The 22,194-nt window shown below is 45.5% G+C and overlaps 1 protein-coding gene across 2 annotated transcripts in view; it reads right to left on the bottom strand.

Moving 5' to 3' along the window:
- The window catches only part of fam160a1a (family with sequence similarity 160 member A1a), a 225,551-nt gene that overhangs the window by 188,695 nt on the left and 14,662 nt on the right, over positions 1-22,194 (bottom strand). The window lies entirely within an intron of this gene.

Here is a 22,194-nt window from a genome sequence, read left to right as displayed (position 1 = left end):
TTTTTATTGAATTCAAATTTCAACATCTGCCAGGTAGGATCCGAACCCAGATCCCCAAAGCATGACTCTGGGTCTCTGGATTACTAGTCCGGCAATAATACCATTGAGCCACTACTTCCCCATTCTGAACTGAGGTTTGAACCCACAACCTTCTGACTCTGAAAGGAAAGTGTCACCACTGAAACAAACAAACAAGACCAGAAACCTTTGAAAGCCTGCAATTGTTCTGTGTTTATGCCGCGTATTTACTATAAACTACAATGGTAATATTTCACAGGGAATATAATCTGCTGCGTTACTTAAGGATAGCGATTAGAGGTATATATTTAGAACATTAATTATTGCATCTAAGTCAGAGATTTCAATCAAATTAACAAGTATGGGCTGGAGCAGGGAGAAATGTTTAGAAACATGCAGGTTCGAGATTTTGCCAGAAAGGAGATACAGAGCTTCCCGGTGGAGCCGGCCTCCACATTGCTGGAGGAGGTGCTGACGACAGGGGGACTGGAGAAGGGGGTAGTGTCAGCGGTTTACAGAGTTATTCTGGAGGAGGAGAAGGCACCACTGGAAGGGATCAAAGCAAAGTTGGGAGGAGACATGGGAGAGGATATGGAGGAGGGGTTCTGGTGTGAGGTGCTCCGGAGAGTAAATGCCTCCACCTCGTGCATGAGGTTGGGGCTGATACAGCGGAAGGTGGTATAGAGAGCACACCTCACTAGGGCGAGGATGAGCCGATTCTTTGAAGGAGTAGAAGATGTGTGTGAGCATTGCTGGGGGAGGGGGGGGGGGGGGGGGGGGGGGTCGCTAATCACGTTCATATGTTTTGGTCCTGTCCAAAGCTAGAGGATTACTGGAAGGAGGTTTTTAGGGTAATTTCCAAAGTGGTGCACGTGAAACTAGACCCGGGCCCCCGGGAGGCCATATTCGGGGTGTCGGACCAGCCAGGGCTGAAAACGGATGCGGAGGCAGATGTTGTAGCCTTCGCCTCGTTGATCGCCCGAAGGCGGATCCTGATAGGTTGGAGAGCAAGCTCTCCACCCTGTGCCCTGGCGTGGCGGGGGGACCTGTTGGAATTCTTGACTCTTGAGAAGGTTAAGTTTGAACTGAGTGGAAGGATGGCGGGGTTCTACAATTCATGGGCATTATTCATTATGCACTTTCAAGAACTGGATAACATCGAACATTAGTTGGGGCGGGTGGGTGGGAGGGTTGGGGGGAGGGGAGCTGTGTGTGTTAATGGCGACTATGGGTGATCCCTAATTCCTTTTTGTCATTTGTTTGTGTGAACATGCGGGCTAATGTTTGGGGTTTGGTAGGAGGATGGGATTTTTGTTATCGTTATAGGGATTGACATATTTGTTACTGATTATTGTTTATTGTTGGTGGGTGTAAATTTGGAAGAAAATGTGAAAAAGGAGAATAAAAAATATATTTTTAAAAATTAGCTAATTGGCCATTAAAACTTTGAACCTTCATTTCTTCAAGGGCTTCACATGGGGCACAGTAGCACAGTGGTTAGCACAGTTGCTTCACAGCTCCAGGGTCCCAGGTTCAACTCCCGGCTTGGGTCACTGTCTGTGCAGAGTTTGCACGTTTCCCCATGTCTGCGTGGGTTTCCTCCGGGTGCTCCGGTCTCCTCCCACAGTCCAAAGATGTGCAGGTTAGGTGGATTGGCCATGCTAAATTGCCCTTAGTGTCCAACAGGGTTTGGTGGGGTTGCTAAGATGGGGTGGAGGTGTGGGCTTCAGTAGGGTGCTCTTTCCAACAGCTGCTGCAGACTCGATGGACTGAATGGCCACCTTCTGCACTGTAAATTCTATGATTCTATGATTCACATGTGGATCCCCATCAACCACTTCCTGAAGAGCAAAAGTAAATTATATCTACTCATGAGGGCATGAATTTTGCACCAGTGTTCATGGCGACCGCAAATGGCGATGCGGACGCAAAACAAGAGTGAAGAAACAGGAATATTTCCGGCGAGATCTTGTGGCACAATTGTCCCCGCCCACAATCATTGATGTAGAGGTTACTGTTAGAAAGATCAGGAACCTCAGTGAAATGCTTTAACATATAATTGTAGAGCTTCCCCATTCTATTGCCCCCCACCCCATATTGGGATTTGCCCCATCATGTCAAAGAGGTTGACAACAGGTCTGGAATAAGATGAACCAAGTGAAGAGACCACACCGGGGCCGCAAAAGAGGGTTCCCACTATACCTTTGGGGGGTGGGAGTCCCCTTTTTAAAGGGTATCCTAATTTCTGGACACCCCTGATGTTACAGGCTTTTTCAGGCCCATCACCAGTGTGATAGCGTGGGACCCGCCTCCAGGTGCTGGACAATATGGCGAGAAAAGTAAGCTGTGCCGCCGGCGAGCTGCACATCGTTTTTCTCGCCCGAGTCAGCGCCGAGAAAAGAACAAAAGGAAATTTCCGCCTGAGATTTAATCAGCTCATTTATCTACCTCCTCAAAGAATTCCAGCAAGTCTGTAAAATCTGACCTCTTCTCAAGCACGAATACTGTTTGTCCCCCTTGTGTTCTTTGCCAAATATTGGGAACACTCACCAAAATGTTCCACTATCGGTTTGGAAACAAATATTGTGTGGGCTTCAAACTCATCTTTTGGATAGTCAAAGGCTTTTACCCCAGGGTGGAAGAGTAGCTGCAACTCGCTGCCAGAGGAGGTGGTGGGAGTAGGTACGATAGTGATGTTTAAGGGACATCTTGACAAATACATGAATAGGATAGGAATAGAGGGATTTGGGCCCCAGAAGCTTAAAAGGTTTTAGATTAGATGGGCAGCATTGTCGGTGCAGAATTGGGGGCCAAAGGGCCTGTTCCTGTGCTGCAGTTTTCTTTGTTCTGTCACTTTATTTGAACATCAGGTTAAACATTGCTACTCTCCTGCATTTATAAGGCTCCTAAAACCGTCAACCAGAGCAATAAGAATTTCCTCGCATTTCCCCGAGTGCTCTTCCTGCTGCCTTTCCAACTATAAAAGCTCAGGAGGCTTGAGAAGATAAATTAAACAGGATTGAGTAAACCAACACAAAGTAAAGGACACAACGCCACTAACAGTCCAAACATCCCAACTGGGGCTCCCAATCACGCTGGTCCCCAGTCCGGCTGGCTTTTATAAGGTGGATTTACGGGATCCAGCTGTGCGGGCCTCCGCCCATTAGCACGGGAGCTCGTATTCCATGAGACCCATGGGGAGATCAATTGAGGTGTCCCCATGGGTCTCGTGAGGGTTACTACACTAAGACTCTAAGGTATTCTGAACTAACCATTGCAAAGATTCCCAATCTTACCAGCCTTTTTTCTACATATATTTTGTTAAGCTTTTTGTTAATCATATTTAGTTATTATGGTCTACTGAATCATAGAATCCCTACAGTGCAGAAGGAGGTGCAGCGAGTCTGCATCAACCCTTGGAAAGAGCATCCTACCTAGGCCCACTCCTCCACCCTATCCTCATAACCCAGTAACCCCACCTAATCTTTTGCACACTAAGGGGCAATTTAGCATGGCCAATCCACCTAACCTGCACATCTTTGGACTTTGGGAGGAAATTGGAGCACCCAGAGGAAACCCACCCAGACACGGGAGAACGTGCAAACTCCACACAGTCACCCGAGACTGGAATTGAATCCGGGTCCCTGACGCTGCAGGGCAGCAGTATTAACCACTGTGCTACTGTGCCACCATGCCGTCTGGACATTGTATAGGGAATGCTCCTGAATATACTCCATAAATAATCTTTAAAAATGCAACTGTTGCTCTGATTATTTTCCCACTTAGAGGGCAGAATTCTCCAATGCCCCACCAGCGGGATCAATGGTAGGCATGAGGGGGGAGAATCAGTGAGAGGTCCAAAAGTAATTTTCATGAAGGCATGAAATTAAGGTGTGACCTTCCGATGCTGCCCAGCATGACAGATCAGGAATCCTGCTGGAGGGAAACTCATTTGCATCCCATGGATGGGACGTGTAGATGAAGGCCCGACCGGAATCTTCCCTTCACGCCCGATTCTCTATAAGTGGGAGAATTCCACCCAATAGCTCCAAAATGTGACAGTCTAAAGTTGTATAGCTCCACATTTTTATTTTGCCCTCACCCTTTACTACCAAACTCCCAAGTGGAATTGACCAATTGTCACAAGAATCAGTTTGCAGTTCTCTCGTAAACTACAAAAAAGCTTGCCTCTCACTTATAAATGGAAAGAGATCTACAGTTAAAGCACTGGAGAGTTAGCGTGTTGTACAACTCAAAATGTTACAACACAACAATTTTAAACTACAGCACGAGTTTATTTAAACAGAGACATGAATCAGTTCCCTCTGATAATCCTAAACACAAAAATAATTCGAAGGAAGCGAAACATTCTCTTTGAATAAGAGAATCCCAAAGTAGCTTGTAAACACAAAGCTGCTGAAGTTGCAATAGAGCATCAAAGGGTGCATTGGGTTTGACTCCTTGCTTCTGGTTTCTGAATACCAGTCAATCCCAAACCAAAGGGATAAAAATTAATTCCTGGCTATAGGGATCACATGTTTATCGATTGTCAGTGTATGCACAACACAAAATTAACAAATCTCAACATAAATTAGCAACTTAATTTAGATAAATCATAGACCAGAGAACCTATTTGTTCTGTGATTTCACAATTGGGCAGCACTCGCTGAACAATCCAGAGTTCGTTAATAGCTACACTAACAACCAATTTCAGATAATCAGTCAAGCTGGTAATGTGGCTCATTTCTGCTTGCTCAAAGTGATATACATTGATATGCAGGGACTCATTCTCTCCAACCAAAAGAAATACGGTCGAGTCATGTACCTTTTTTTTTAATTACCCAGGAGTTTGGGAACAGGGTTACGGGGAAAGGATAGATTTGTGGGCTTCAATAGGGTGCTCTTTGTAAGGGCCGGTGCAGACTCGATGGGCCGAATGGCCTCCATCTGCACTGTAAATTCTATAATTCTATGATTCCATAGTTCCCCATTTCTTTCTCCCTGGCAACACTTCGGCCAAAGTTGACTTGCCAGGGAGAAAGCAATCAGCACCTTTTTCTCTTGTACTATAAATTGATGTGATCGTATGAAATTTGCCGTTTTCACGTTGCTCCTGATGAATGTAAGCTGAGAAACTTCGGCAACATGACCCACCTTAATTTTACTTACTTAAATTCATCTGGGCCGGGATTCTCCTCTACCCGGCGGGGCGGGGGGTCCTGGCGTAGCGGAGTGGCGCCAACCACTCCGGAATTCTCCGCACATTTGGGGACTAGGCCCACGCTGGAGTGGTTGGCGCCACGCCGACTGGCGCCAAAGCCGGCGCCAACAGCTTTTGACACCCGCCGGCCGGCGTCGGGGCTGGCCGAAAGGCCTTCGCCAGTTCACGCATGCGCCGGTGCGTCAGCTGCCGCTGACGTCACCTCCGGCGCATTCGCGGTAGGGGGGGTTCTCTTCTGCCTCCGCCATGGTGGAGGCCATGGTGGAGGCGGAAGAAAAAGAGTATCCCCCACGGCACTGGCCCGCCGGCCGATTGGTGGGCCCCGATTGTGGGCCTGGCCACCGTGGGGGCACCCCCCGGGGTCCGATCACGCCACGCACCCCCCAGGACCCCGAGGGCCCACTCGCGCCACCAGTCCCGCCGCCACCAGAGGTGGTTGAAACCACGGCGGTGGGAGAGGCCTCTGAGTGGCAGGACTTCGGCCCATCGCAGGCCGGAGAATCGCCGCAGGGGGCTCACCGATCGGCGCAGAGGGCACGCCGATCGGCGCGGCGCGATTCCCGGCCCGCCAATTCCTGGGTGGCGGAGAATTCCGGCCACGGCGGCGGCGGGATTTTCGCCGGTCCCGGGCGATTCTCCAACCCTGCGGGGGGTCGGAGAATTTCGCCCCTCATTTAAAATGAGAAAAAAATGCGAAAGAGATCAATTCATAAACTACTAATGCCTAGCAGTACATAATTTATAAACTACATCAGCTCCCAAAACAAAAAGATTAAGTTTTTAAAAAATTAATTTGGAACCAGGTATATGTTAGGAAAGAGCAGATTATAAAACTGGTCTGACCAGTGTTTAGGCAAGGAGCTCAGAAAGGCAGCAGTATGATGTGAAAGGGTGGTTCGAGATATTTTTAGATCATGACACTACAATGAAGTTTGAATGTTTATTGTTGCGTTTTATTTTCCATACAATGCCTGAAAATCTTCAGCTGGGATTACAGGTGCTGTGGGTTGTAAATAAAAGTCCAAATGGAATAAAAATCCAGGAAACATTTTCTCTTTTAGCTTCTGCCCACCCCCTGTTCTCCCAAGTTCTCGGAAATTGCAAGAAGTGAAAATAAATAGGTGTAGAACCATTCCTATTGTAAGGGAGCTCACTGGATTATAGTAAAATGCATTTCTATCCTGGATGTGACAACTACTGGCTCATGCAGAGGCTAAAAGAACCTTACAAAATTGTCTGACAATTTGATGGCAACAGACATGTTATTTGGACACACCATATTTGCTATTTATTTCTTGATGAAAGGTATCAGTCAAAATGTAACACAACACGACTCATATCACAATTGCCAGCACACAAAAAAAGCCAAGTAAAATAACTGGCAACTACATGGTTGCTGACATACAACAGCAGAGTGATTTGTTGGAAGGATTCGCATCCCAAGAGAGTGCGTCACCCTTGCCACTTTTCCCCATCCATTTGCCACTTTCAGGGTATTAAGGAAGTGCCTTGTCATAATGCCCAAGGAATTGGGAGTGAGGGGCAGGATTGATGGAGCAGCTGGTCTTTCTGTCAATGTTGTATGCTCAAAAGCCCACAGTAACATTTCTGCCGACTAACCACTCTCGTGTATCAATTATTATTTGTATAAATCTGGTAATGTTAGCACGCCGGCTTCAAAGTCATGATCATTTTGTTATCTTTTCAATCAATCACAGAAACTGTGCTTTTATGAAGTTATGGTTCTACTGTATAAAGTTTATCAGATTTGTGACTGTCATTTGAACACAGGGGCAACATTCCAGGGGTAGAACTATGCCTGTCAGGCATGCACATCAGCAATTCAGTCTGACACACAAACACACATACATGCCATGGGATTTTCTAGCTGTTCATTTTACTAGATGGAAAATAAAGAACAGCAGCACACACCCAACTCTTGTCCAGCAACACCCCACTTCAGGAGCCAAAATTTCTAAAATCATTCCATTGGTTGGAAATTTCCTCAGAGTTGTACCACCACCATGACGTCACCTGAAATGTGTCAGAAACCGGTTTGTTTCTATTCACTTGTGGGATATGGGTGTCGTGACTAGGCCTGCATTTATTGCCCATCCCGAATTGTCCTTGAGAAGGTGGTGGTGAGTTGCCTTTCACTGCAGTCCCATGGTGTAGGTATGCCCTCAGTGCTGTTAGGGAGGGAGTTCCAGGACTTTGACCCAGTGACAGTGAAGGACAGCAATATATTTCCAAGCCAGGGTAGAGTGACTTGGATGGTAATTTTCCAGGTGATGGTGTTCCCATGTGTCTGTGCCCTTGTCCTACTAGAAGGTAGTGGTCATAGGTTTGGGAGGTGCTGTCGAAGGAGCCTTGGTGAGTTCCCCACAGTCCATCTTGTAGATGGTACACACAGCTGCCACTGTACGTCAGTGGTGGAGGGAGTGAATGTTTGTGGAAGGGATGCCAATCAGGCAGGTTGCTTTGTCCTGAATGGTATCAGGTATCGAGCTTCTTGTGTTGTTGATGGCCAACTAACATACTTTGTGCAACAATCAAGTTAGCAATTTCAGAGAGAGAAACTGAAATATCAAGTGGATGCTTATTCCAATTAATCAACACCTTCAGTAGACTAACACAACATGTGTGTTTAAAGGTATGGGGGAATACTAGACAACTGTACGGAACATGATGATGTTGAACCAGACTGAGATGGGCAGAGTGGCTCCAATAACCATAGTGACTACTTGTCAACAGACACCGTTTAAAGATGGAAATAGACATCAGGGCTTCAGCAACACTTTTAGGGGAACATGTTTATCATTACTTACAAGACAGGGTTAAACCGTTGAGTTGAAGAACACTGTGGCCCAGTTGGCCACTTATAATAATAATCTTTATTAGTGTCACAAGTAGGCTTACATTATACAGCATGAGGTTACTGTGGAAAATCCCCTAATCGCCACACTCCGGTGCCTGTTCAGGTACACCGAGGGAGAATTCAGAATGTCTAATTCACCCAACAAGCACATCTTTTGGGACTTGTGGGAGGAAACCAGATAACCCGGAGGAAACCCACGCAGACACGGGGAGAACATGCAGACTCCGCACAGACAGTGACCCAAGCCAGGAATTGAACCTGGGACCCTGACGCTGTGAAGCAACAGTGTTAACCAGATAGGAGAGGTGCTAAAAATCAAGGAGACCACAGCAGCCCCGTTAGCTTCCGGGCAGCAGTCAGCCCAGCTTGTCGTTGTAAGTGGACAGGTACTAAAGCTTATTGGGGGCATGACTGGCTCCAACACATAAAATTGAATTGGGTGGAAATATTCAAACTGGGTGAGGGGGGCCTATACAAAGTTATCCAAACGTATCCTGAGATCTTCTGGGTCGAATTGGGGAAGATCGGGGTTCCAAGCCAAAATATATGCAGACCCGGAGGCCACAGCAAGGTTCTGTCAGGCCAGACCAGTCCCTTATTCCATGTTAGAAAAAATGGAAGCAGAGTTTCAGCACCTTAAAGACCTCGCCATGATTAGACCGGTACAGTTTGCAGAACGGGCCACACCCAGGGGCTGGTTTAGCTCACTGGGCTAAATCGCTGGCTTTTAAAGCAGACCAAGCAGACCAACAGCACGGTTCGATTCCCGTACCAGCCTCCCCGGACAGGCGCCGGAATGTGGCGACTAGGGGCTTTTCACAGTAACTTCATTGAAGCCTACTCGTGACAATAAGCGATTTTCATTTCATTTCATTGTACCCGTCCTCAAGCCAGATAAGGTGGTCTGAATTTGCAGGATTATAAACTAACAGTCAATCGAGCAGCCAGCTTGGACTGGTACCCCCTACCTAAGATTGAGGACCTGTATGCTAAACCTGCTGGGGTTTTGACCTTCACCAAACTGGATACAAGCCATGTTTACTTGCAACTGGAGTTAGTTGAGGCTTCCCGAGGGTACGTTACCATCAACAACACAAAGGCTTGTATGTAAACATGAGTATTCCTCGGTTATCATTTGGGGTATCATCGGCACATGCAATTTTCCAACACACCATGGAAAATGTGTTGCAGTGACTCCCCAAAGTTGCCGTTTATTTAGATGATGCCCTGATTAACGGTTCCTTGGGAGAGGAACACTTAGCTAACTTGGAAGAAGCGCTAAAAAGATTCTCAAACGCTGGCATGCGCTTGAAAAGGGAATTTCCTTTAGCAGCTGAATAAGGCAGAAAGAGAGCTCAAAGACCATGTATCCTTAGACATCCCTTACTTGCTTTCCAAGAAAAATAAAATTAAGTTTTGGCAGCTTGGCAAGATAATTACCTCTCGACCTCCATCAAGTTTTAACCTCATAATGCTCATGTTGGATTGTGTTCGTCGGATTGTTCAGCATCTTCTTCAAAACCAGAACTACAATTGCAGCTAACGCAATACTCCAGTCCACGTATCATAGTAACAAAATACAAATTCACATCCAAAATTCTCCCACAAAGCAAGTCTGACCCGAACAATCTGGGAGGAGACCTGCAGTCAGCAGGGGCTAGACACTTCCTCACAGAGATGGGAGTTAAAAATCAGCTGGTAATATATCTTGAACTGCTGTTGCACATTTCCCAAAGCCCAAGAGGAGTCTGCATATCCATTCCTTTCGCTGGGAATTGTGCACAGCTTGAATTCAGACAAAAAAATAATCTGAACAGTTACATTACCAGCACACAAAACTGCCAAACTGCAAATTTCCTATATTTCAAACATTTGAAACTCTATAAACAAATCCTTTACTGTGCCTTTGTGGACCATTGCTTGCAACATGTACTCTTTATACAGAAATGTTCAAAACAGTGGTTAAGCCATAGCATGCAATTCAATTAGAAAGATGTGGAAGAGGGTACAGAGGAGGAGTTCACAGAACTGGAGAGTCTTAGTTATGAGGAAAGATTGGATAGACTGAGTTTTTTTCTTTGGAACTGTAGAGGAGGCTGAGGGAAAACATAGCTAAAGCATATAGAATTAGGAGGTATCTAGATAGGGTGGATAGGAAGACCCTATCTGTTTTGGTTGAGACGTCCACAGGGGATAGAGATTTATATTAAGTGGTATAGAAGGGATTCCGGGGGATTTCCGTTTCATCTAGAGGGTGGTGGCATCTGGAACTCATTGGCTGAAACAAGGGTTTCTGCCTCTACCATCCTAACATTTAGAAAGTACTCCGATATGTCCCTGAAATACAGCAGCCCATAAGGCTAGAGATCACGAGCTATAAAGTAGGATTATATTGAACAAAGAACAAATAAAAGTACAGCACAGGAACAGGCCCGTCGGCCCGCCAAGCCTACGCCGACCATGCTGCCCGTCTAAACTAAAATCTTCTGCACTTCCGGCGTCCGTATCCCTCTATTCCCAGATGACACATTGTCACTCAGCATGCACTTAATGGGCTGAATGGCCTTCTTTCTGGCTGTACATTTCTATGATTCTTTGTCACATGCTTGCTTGATGCCTACATGTGGTGGGGTTGTAATAATTATTTCTCTTGATACTATTTTCTTCAGGAGCAACAAATTTAGTATAATTTTCAATTAAATATTTTACCAGCCCTGGATTTTCTGTAATAACTTTCCAAAGTATTCACTGGATGAATCCATTCCTCCATTACCATCAGTAAATAAAATCTACACCATGTGAGAACTGATGGATTCAACTCCAGAAAAACACATGAATATCGCCAATGACACGCCAGTGCAGATTATATACGCACCATTACACTTTGCTAAAATCATAGCACCAGCAAATAATGACTGAACAATCTTAAGAAATCCAGTCATTTCCTGCAGCCTACCCCTCCGTCTCTGTTTTTTGCTGCTCTTTGAGGGAAAATGTGAAGTGACTCAGAATGTTCATTTCCATTTTCAATTAACCTAGCCTAGAATCATAGAATGCTCAGCACAAAAGAAAGTCGTTCAAGTGGTCTTGTCTGTGGCGGCTTGCTGCAAGAACAAGTAAGCTAGCCCCACTCCCCCACATTTTCCCCATTGCCCAATAAACACTCTCTTTAGGTACTTATCCAATTCCCTTTTGAAATCTGCTGAACCTGCCTCCACCACAGCCACGGGCATTGCACTCCCAATACATTAAAAAAATTATTTTTCTTGCTTTGCATTTTATAGTTACGTTGCAGAGGACATTAAGCAGTAACATTCAGGTCTTTACAAACTGTGTATATGTTTAGATATGTACAGGAAGAGACTATGATACCAATGTGCAAGTCCAGGAGGGAAACAGCAAGTGTAAAAGTATTATTGTTGGGCCCTGGTTTTGTGGTCCCCGACCTCGGCCACTCCCTCTGTGCTGTTCCTATGCTTTGTGCACCACCTCCTGGTATTAGAACATACCGGGGCACCTTTGATGGCCTCTGGGCACACTTCTGGCAAGGTCATACCTGTGTACTTCACTGCTGTTTGTCTGCTTTGGTTCCCCTGCCTTGTTTGCATTGTGTCTGAGTTGATATTCCCTCACCCCCACCCCACTTTCTCCTACCCCGCCCCTCACCAGCCCTTCAGCACCCCCCCCCCCCCTCGTTTCATTCCATTGGTGGTACTAGTTCTAGTTTCCTCCCTCTCACCCCGTGCCCTGTTGGTTGCTGATTACGAATAGGTCTTGGGAAAGGCTGGTGAATTGCTTCCATCTGTTGTGGAAGCCTTTCTCCAATCCTTGTATGGTAAATTAAATTTTTTCTATTCAAGGAATTCTGCCATGTCGGAAAGCCAGTCTGCATGGGGCTGATGATCTCCAGCCGAGCAGGAGTCTCTGGCGGGCGATCAGAGAGACAAACGCTGGGGCATCTGCCCCTCTCCCCATGAACAATTCTGGCTGTTCCAAGACCCCAAAGACTGCCACTAGTGGGCACGGCTCCACCCTTACTCCCACAACTCTGGATATGGCTTCAAAGAAGGCTGTCCAGAACCTACTCAGTCTGGGGCAGGACCAGAACATATGGGTGTGGTTGGCCAGGCGCCCTTGGCACCATTCACATTACATCCTCCACCTGCCGAAAGAACCCACTCAGGGGTGTTCTCATCAGGTGCACCCTGTGCACATTTTCAGCTGTGTTAGGCTCAGCCCTGTGCACGAGGAGGTGGAGTGCACCCTGTGAAGTTCTTCGCCCAGAGTCTTCCCCTTATCTCTCTGCCTAACTCTTCCACCCATTTCTCCCATGTCTCGTCCAATGCCGACTGGACTTCTTCTAATACTTGTTTGTACACGTCCACGCAGTTGCTGTCCCCTAGCTCGCCTGTTGTCAGGAGTCTGTCCAGTAGGGCATGTCCTGGTAGGCGGGGGACCTTTGTTGTCTCCTCACGGAGGAAGTTCCTTAGCTGCATGCATCACAATTTATTACATTTTGGAAGCTGAAGCTTGTCCATCAGTTCCCCCAGGGTCGCTATCCTGCCGTCTATGAATACTACACCACAGAAGAGAACCTTCAGCCCATCGAGTCTGCACCGACGCATGACCTGCCCACCTACTCCCACTTGCCAGCACTTACCCCATAGCCTTGAATGTTATGGTGTGCCAAGTACTCATCCAGGTATTGTTAAAGGATGTGAGGCAACCCATCACTATCACTCTCCCAGGCAGTCCAAACCATAACCACCCTCTGGGTACAAAGGTTTTTCCTCAAATCCCCCCCCCAAACCTTCCACCCCTCACTTTGAACTCGTGTCCCCTCGTAACTGGCCCTTCAACTAAAGGGAACAGCTGCTCCCTATCCACCTTGTTTATGCCCCTCATAATCTTGTTCACCTCAATCAGGTCACCCCTCATTCTTTTCTGCTCCAGAGAAAACAACTCAAGCCTATCCAACCTCTCTTCATAACGTAAATGTTCCATCCCAGGAAGCATCCTGGTGAATCTTCTCTGTACCCCCTCCGTGCAATTACATCCTTCTTATAATGTGTCAACCAGAATTGCACACAGTACGCCAGGCGCAGCCTCACCAAAGTTCTATACAGTTCCATAGTGACCTCCCTGCTTTTGTAATCTATGCCCCGATTGATAAAGGCAAGTGTTCCATATGCCTTTTCCACCACCCTATTAACCTGCACGTCTGCCTTCAGAGTTCTATGGACAAACACGCCACGGTCCCTTTGTTCTTCTGAACTTCCCAGTGTAAGAGTACACTTCCTTGTTAAATCATTCCTTCCAAAGTGTATCACCTCACACTTTACAGGGTTAAATTCGATCTGAAACTTAACCGCCCGTTTGACCATCCCGTCTATATCTTCCTGTAACCCAATACACTCAACCTCACTATTAACCGCCCGGACAATCTTTGTGTCATCTACAAACTTAACTGATCCTACCCCCCACATAGTCATCTATGTCATTAATATAAATGACAAACAGTAGGGGGCCCAGCACAGATCCCTGTGGTACGCCACTGGTCACTGGCTTCCAGACACTAAAGCAGCCGTTTATCATCACCCTCTGCCAATTATGAATCCACCTTATCGAATCATGGAATTTACAGTGCAGAAGGCCATTCAGCCCATCAAATCTGCACTGACCCACTGAAAGAGCACCCTACCTAAGCCCACACCTCCATTCTATCCTGTAACCTAGTAACCCCACTTAACCTTTTGGACACTGAGGCAATTTAGCATGGCCAATCCACCTAATCTGCACATCTTTGGACTGTGGGAGGAAACCGGAACAGCTGGAGGAAACTCACACAGACACGGGGAGAACGTGCAAACTCCACACAGACTGTCACCCGAGGCCAGAATTGGACCTGGGTCCCTGGAGCCGAGGCAGCAATGCTAACCACTGTGCCACCGTGCATTTGCCTTCTCCCTTGTGGGACCTTGTTGCGAGAATCTACTTTGCCCAAATCAAAAATTTTATTTTTGCAACTTGTCTATTTCTTTGTCTATAACAAATTCAAATTGAACCATGTTGTGGTCGCTGTTCCCGTGCAGGAACTCTCCTCTGCCTTTACCCATTCTGCTCCCGACTCTGTGACCCAGCCTCATATTGGCTCTGTGGTAGCTGCCCAGTGGTGGAATTGTAAGTTTGGAAGGGCAAGGCCTCCCATGTTTCTTCTCCTTTGCAATGCACTCTTGCGGATCCCGGGACTTTCCTCCTCCCCCCAACCTCCCAACCCCCCCCCCCCCCCCCCCCCCCCCCCCCCCCGCACAGAGATGAGCACAATACCCCAGTTGAGACTTCATACCTTCTGTGCTTTTGTAATTTATGCCTCCATTTATAAAGTCCAGGATCCCTTATGCCTTTTTAAACATTCACTCAACCTGACCTGCCACCTTCAATGATTTCTGCATATGTATTTCTGGAAAATCAGACAGATCCCAGGAGAAACTTAACTACGAAACGCAAATGCATATGAATTCAGAGTAGAGCTTGGGAATGAATAGGAGATTGGACTACAATGAGAAGTGGAATCTCTCCAATTCGGGGTGGGGGAACTGCCACTGGAGGTCTTCAGGAAGCACTAGTTGGTCCATATGTTCTTGAGGAGCCACAAGATTGCCAATTGAGTGCGAAGGCATTTTCCTACAGCTTTCATCATGTGGCCTCCAAGTGACCCACCCAGTTGAAGGATGGTCAAGCAGCATTGAAGTAGGATGATGTGGCTAACCATGTCACAGGCTGCAGACAGACCAAGAGGGACAAGAAAGAATAGTTTACCTTTGGCACAGATACACAAGTTGCCTTTTGTGACTTTGATAAGGGCTGTTTCATCTCTGTGGTGGGGACAGAAATTTAACTGGAGGAGTTCAAACAGCAGTATTGCCTGGCAAAGAAGGGTTTAGGCAAAAACGGCACATTCAATTACTTTAATAGCCTTGATGTAGAAAGCAATAATAAGTTTCAATTTTCAAAACTGGACGTCACATAAACTGGTTAGCATTGCGCCTTACAGCGCCAGGGATCCAGTTTTGATTCTGATTCCGTCTGTGTGGAGTTTGTACATTCTCCCGTGGGCTTCCTTCGGGTTCCCTCTCACAGTCCAGGGATGTGTATTGTGTGGATTGGCCATGGTAAATTGCCCCTTAGTGTCCAAATGTTGGATGGGGTTACAGAATGGGGCGGGTGATTGGGCCTAGGTGGGGTGTTGTTTTGAGGGGTCGGTGCAGACTCGATGGGCTGAATGGCCTCCTTCTGCACTGTTGGGATTCTATGATTCTAACATTAGGCGTGGAACAGGGATTAGTTTCATGAAAGGATTGAAGTCAGATATGATGGCTGACAGATAGCAACATGAAATGTAATAAAAGTAAATAAAAGTGGGTGAAAGAATGATCAGGCAGGGATGTGAAGGGTGGGAAGAGGGTAACTGGAGTGGAAGGAGGCCTGGGCAGAGGACAAACGTGGGCATGTACTTGTTGATCTGAACAGCCTGCTTCTCTGCCCTACAGATTCCACAGCGTTGGAAGACTTAAGAAGGTCTCACACATTCAACATTTTTAATGTCAAGAAAAGCTGGGATAATGTCGGGCGAAGAGTGCTGACATTGTAATGTCACAGAGATTGGATAAACTCAAGTTTGTTCTCACTGGAATGACGGAGGTCGAGGATGACTTGATAGGAGTCTACAAAATTATGATGGGCATGGACAGAGCGGACAGTCAGAAGATTTCTCCCATGGTGGAAGAGTCAATTACTCGGGGACGTAGGTTTAAGGTGCGAGGGGCAGAGTTTAGAGGAGATATGCGAGGGAAGTTTTTTTTTACACAGAGGGTAGTGGGTGCCTGAAACTCGTTGCCGGAGGAGGTGGTGGAAGCAGGTATGATAGTGATGTTTAAGAGGCATCTTGACATCCTGAATAGGATGGGAATAGAGGCATACGGACCCCAGAAGTGTAAAAGGCTTCAGATTAGATGGGCAGTATGGTCGGCAAAGGCTTGGAGGACCGAAGGGCCTGTTGCTGTGCTGTACTTTTCTTTGTTCTTTTTCTATATCCCCAGATCTCCCTGCCACTACACTCCCATTAGAGTGGTGTCCTTTATTTCATATTGCCACATGTCCGCCCATTTCACCAGCCTGTCCTCTTAAAGTCCATCACTAACATCAATACTTCCAAGTATTGTGTCATCTACAAATTTTGAAGTGGTGCCTGATACAATTGTTAATGTATAACAAGTATTGGTCTCGTGACAACCCATGGGGGAGCTTAAGGTATACCTTCCTCTAGTCTGAAAAACAGCTGTTCACCACCATTCTGTTTCCTGTCAGCCAGCCCATTATGCATCTATGCTGCCACTTTACTATTCATTTCATTGGCTCGACACACTCTTCAACAGTGCAAGAAAGTACCCAAGTCACCGAAGCCCAACTTGGATATTCCCCATTTCACCAAATATCCCTTCAAAAACAAATTCCTTTCCTCAAGGTAGCCAGAAAGAGCATCGAATCATTCCCATACTTCCATCAGTGTCTGAGGAAGTGAAAAAGTTCTAACCTGGTACAGTAATCCCAGCATTTGCCATTGAACTGAGTGCTTTGCAAGGCCATTTTATAGCTGTGGATCTGAAGTCACATGTAGGCCAGACCAGGTAAGGATGGCAGATTTCTTTCCCGAAAAGACATCAGTGAACCAGATGTGTTTTCACAACAATCAACAATAGTTTCACGGTCATCTTTTAATCCCAGATTTTTATGGAATTCAAATCTCACCATCTGTCACGGTGGGATTCGAACCGGAGTCCTCAGTAATCTCTAGATTAATAATAATCTTTATTACTAGCCCGGTGACAAAACCACTACGCTGCCACCTCATTCACATGGTATACTTCAATAAAACATCAAAATTATCTCCAAATTCTCTGAGAAGCTATCTTATGTGACAAACATTACTGCAAACCACAAAATATAAATAAGTTAACATTAGATAAAAAGTTGCCTTCATTTTTTGATTTATCAATTCATTATTTTTTTAATTCTGTAGATACAAAATAGAAACCCACAAGAAATGAGTCACTAGTTTTGTAGCTGAAGGATTAAATTTTCGTCTTTACTGCCAGATAGTAATCAGCATTTTTGGCAGATAACAGCAGAGGAAAATTTGGGTGAGAAAGGTGATACGCCCTTTGTCGAGCACACTGGATTTCCCTGCATTCATTTCAATTGAAGGAGAAAAAGGCAATTTATTTTGTTGACATATGATGCTTTCTGTAGGTTCACCTTTTTGCGTTTCACTCAGGCGGATAAAAACATAAATCCACGCCATGAATTCGGCAGCCAACATACCTCACTGGTGCACAAAATGCACTTGGGCCAAATTAAGGTCTTTGAAAGCCAAGGACAGTCAGCAATATTCTCTAAGTCTCCAAACTACCATTATGACTGGAATAATATTTTCAGTAAGTAAGCTGGCAGGGTATCTACATTCTTTCAAGGAACAGAATCAATTGCTCCCACCTTTCAAACAGTAGAACGTACTGAAAACAGAAACTTTGAACAAGCCATCCACAAAAGATTCACAAGTGATGCATTTTCAAGTCACTCATTTCAAACAACGGTTAGGTTGTTTTAGAATTCATTTATTGAGTGGAGGAAGACATTTTTCTTTGAAGATACAGGCGGGCACCTTCCCTGGTGACCCTGGAGACTCACGAAAATGAGTATTATAGTCCCTGGCTTAAGAAAGAAATGGAGATACAAAAAAAATGAGACACAACATTCTTGACCCTGATTATTATCCAAATAACCTTTAGTGAAAATTAAAGCAGATAGCAGAGGGGTCATTTTCTCACTTTACATTGCGACAGAGAGTTGCTCATGTCAGGTGTGCATTTTTGAAAGTTGGATCCGCGTTGTACACAAAATTTTAATTCTTCAGACACCTATATAAGGTGCTCACTCAAATTTCTGATACGTGTTACCATCAGACTGAGCTTCTCATAGAATTACAAAATCACTCCTCAGATCGGATCTGAATGTCCTCTATGATCAAATTGCTACTGATCATCTCCAGGTCAAAACATACACACGTTGTGAGTTTCTTTTCAATCATATGTGTATGTTTCCTCACGTCACGGTGTTCTTTTCATACATGGCTGTGTATTGTCAAACGACATGCCACGACATGCCACAATGCATACATGCACACATGTACATATGCATATGTACATGTACAGACATGCACACACTATACACACACACACACACATTATTTTCCTCTCCAACTGTGCAGCCCTTCTGATGCAAGAATCAGAAAACACAGGAGAATTGCCTTGGCAGAGAGATATATCAATTCTATTCTAAGGTCAAATATGTTCCTTCTCTGATCGGCTGGAATACCATCTGCTATGCTGGATCCAGATCCTAATGCCTGAACTGCAGCCAAGTTGAAGGATTTTTTTTTCAACCCAGTAACAATGTTAAGCAGTGTTTCAGGGTCACATTAACAACTGCCTGAAACCTTTCCTGGTTCATGAAGAATGTGAAGTAAAGTGGGTTTTCCCTCCAGTGACATTTCAACACTTGCATAACTCAATTCTAACCATGTGTCATTTTCCCTCATATTAAGCAGAAAAATAAACTCAATGGATTTGGGCTCATTAAAAGCCAAGAGCCCAGAATTTTGAAACATGAATGAATTCAAGTACAAAACACTGTGGATCAGGGATGGCACCTTACTTTAACGTACAAGCAATCATATTCTTCAGCAGCAACTGGATCTCTGAGCTACATTAATAAAATAAGTAATTAAAGTCCAGCAGCTGAACATTTTATATCACATTTACACAATGAAAAAAAAAGAGAATTTTCTTCAATGTACTATGTGTAGAAACAACTTGATGTTAGTAAAATTAAATTCCAGTCATTCTACAACTGTGTTAGTCAATTCATTTTCTGCCTGGTGTACATAACATTTGAGAGAAATACCTCTAATAGAGCCTTTTTTCTTTTGCGTTTGTATTAATGAACTATATTTTGCAAATATTTTGCAATTGCTCAAGTGTATGTTGATCACAGAGCGGAAGGTCACCATGACAATACCCCACTTGGTAATTGTGTGTACAATAGCAACGGTAAATAGCATTAAAGTTGCTTCTATCTTTTGGAACTGACTTCTCTTTTAAAATAGAATTTACAGCGCAGGAGGCCATTCGGCCCATCGAGTCTGCACCGCTCTTGGAAAGAGCACCCTACCCAAGGTCAACACCTCCACCCTATCCCCATAACCCCACCTAACACTAAGGGCAATTTTGGACACTATGGGCAATTTATCATGGCCAATGCACCTAACCTGCACATCTTTGGACTGTGGGAGGAAACCGGAGCATCCAGAGGAAACCCACCCACACACGGGGAGGATGTGCGGACTCCGCACAGACAGTGACCCAAGCCGGAATCGAACCTGGGACCCTGGAGCTGTGAAGCAATTATGCTATCCACAATGCTACCGTGCTGCCCATTCAACATGTGCTCGAAAAGATGGCCACCAAACGTCATCTGACCTAATCTGTGAATTCAATCTGCCACCCTGGCTCACAAGGACAAAAGGATACATTCCAGACCAAGAGATGTCAACTAGCCATATCCAGAGACCATGCAAAAGGCATTCCTGAGTTGAGTGGGTCTTTCTGAAACAAAGACAGTGAATGTCTCACCCAGTCAGGATGAATGTCTTTGAACAATAAACCGGGTGGGGTTGATCAACTCAAGACCATCAAAATATTTGGAAAAGGGAATGGTGAGAAATCACATGGTAAAGCAGACATGTCTGCAATTGGATCTTTAAGCATTGTCTACAGAATGGCACAGCAGCAGCTGAAATAGCATAGATTGCAACATCATAATGACTCCAAACCTGTTCCTTTTCAGGTCCACCAATGGTAATCGGACCACAAACAACTTTTGTGACCTGCAGAAAGTCCATCTCTTTAAGAGGATCCTGAAAACCACTTTGGCATGTGACTCCAGATGTCAAAGTTAACCAAGTTGCACTTGTGGGGTTAAGATGTTTTTTCCATCTAGCCAGTCACGCATGTTTTCCACAACAGGACAATCACCTGAATTATCAACTATTCCTTTTGTTTATAACTGATAAATATGCATTATTCTCTCCAACTATACTTTTCTAGAGTATTTTTATGCACATGACTGTACAAGTGAGTACTGTAGCGTTAGATTTGGGGTGACTGTGTAAATAAACAATCCTCTTTATTTAAATCCAATAAAAGATTGCTGGTTATTCAAATTATCCATACGCTTGGGGATTAAAAAACACACAATCTTTCTTTCACAAACATTACTCATGAAGGACAGTAAGGAAATAAACAGGAATTTTAGTAGTTCTCTTTCACACTATCTGTAACACACATACAGTAAATCAACTCAAAAGGTGGTTATTTATTCCCTTCAATCTATTTTTAAAATCTTGTTTCAACTTCAGTAGGGCTCCCCATTCCACTGAGGCAGATCGCATTGAATTGTTCTCCAACTCCTGTAAATACTTCGAGCCAGCTACTAAGAGACCACAAGAACTGATTCACTTTCTCAATCCTCTTTCCGCAGCCTGGCTGAAATCAGGAACTCAAATGAATAAAAAAATAATTGAAAGGGAGAAAAATCACATTCAGTTCTGAAACAACACTGCATGTCCACTATCTCATTGAGGTTTGTAATAATGCACACGATTGTTGCCTCGTTACTTGCAGGGGTTACTTTACCTTTCAACATTACAGTAAATACTGATATGTATTGGACCTTGGGAAAATGTCCTGAACCTACATTTCAGTCCACAGACTGCCAGTTTTATGTAACAACTATTATTACACTCCAGAACATTTTGCAGTGCGAGAGTGATGCACGATTAATTGCACAAAGACTTGACTTGGGTACAACTGAGGCTTTATTGCTCTAAGATGCGTGGCCTCCCACAGCAGCTGGCGAAATGGCTGCCGCATGGAGGACACACATATTTATACTCCGCCTACTGAGTGGAGCCAGTAGGCAGGGACTACCAATGTACCTGTACCACAGGTCCTATCATACATCCTCTAATAGAGGTGCAACAGTGGTTTACCACATTCACCCCCTGTTAAAATTGAGTCCGGTGGGGGTGGTGGAGAACTGTATACAACAAATGGTTTTTACATTTACAATATCCGATAGAGAGAAACAAAAAGTGTCTTTTGAAGTGCAGTGGACCAGTTAGAGGTTTAACCTGTCCGGGGCCTTGACGTGCCGCTGGGAGTGACGTAGTTGTGGCGGCAATGCCGATGCTGGTCTGATGTCCGGTGACTCCAGGAGCGTGCCAAAATCCTCTTCATCCTCGGGCGTGGGCAGGGGGAGGACGGATGGTCCTGGGGGGGTTGCTTCTGGGAGTGCCGGGGGAGGGGAGGCTGGCGCCGGGCCGGGGGGGTGTGTGCGTGTGGAACCTGCTGGTGCCAGGTCCCTGAGGGAGACTGTATCCTGGCGGCCATCGGGATATGCCACGCAGGCATACTGGGGGTTTGCATGGAGCAATTGCACCCTCTCCACCAATGGGTCCGCCTTGTGGAGTCGGACGTGCCTACGGAGCAGGACGGGTCCTGGAGCTGCAAGCCAAGTCGGGAGCGACACCCTGGATGTGGACTTTCTGGGGAAGGCAAAAAGACGTTCATGGGGTGTACTGTTAGTGGCGGTGCACAGTAGTGACCGAATGGAGTGTAGTGCATCAGGGAGGACCTCCTGCCAGCGGGAGGCCGGGAGGTTCCTGGACCATAGGGCCAGTTGAACGGTCCTCCATACCGTCCCATTCTCCCTTCATCTAACCCCATCAGCACATCCTTCAATTATTTCTCCTTTATGTACTTACTTAACTTCCACTCAAATTATTTGCCTCAACTCATCTGTCATCATTCATTAGAAGTTAGACCAAGTCAGGGCAGCGCGGTGGTGCAGTGGGTTAGCAGTGCTGCCTCATGGCGCCAAGGTCCCAGGTTCGATCCCG

This window comes from Scyliorhinus canicula, chromosome 3 (assembly GCF_902713615.1).
Source record: "Scyliorhinus canicula chromosome 3, sScyCan1.1, whole genome shotgun sequence".
Classification (NCBI taxonomy): Eukaryota; Metazoa; Chordata; class Chondrichthyes; order Carcharhiniformes; family Scyliorhinidae; genus Scyliorhinus; species Scyliorhinus canicula.
Note: the sequence above shows the minus strand (reverse complement) of the source record. Positions and strands in the feature narration are given on the sequence as shown.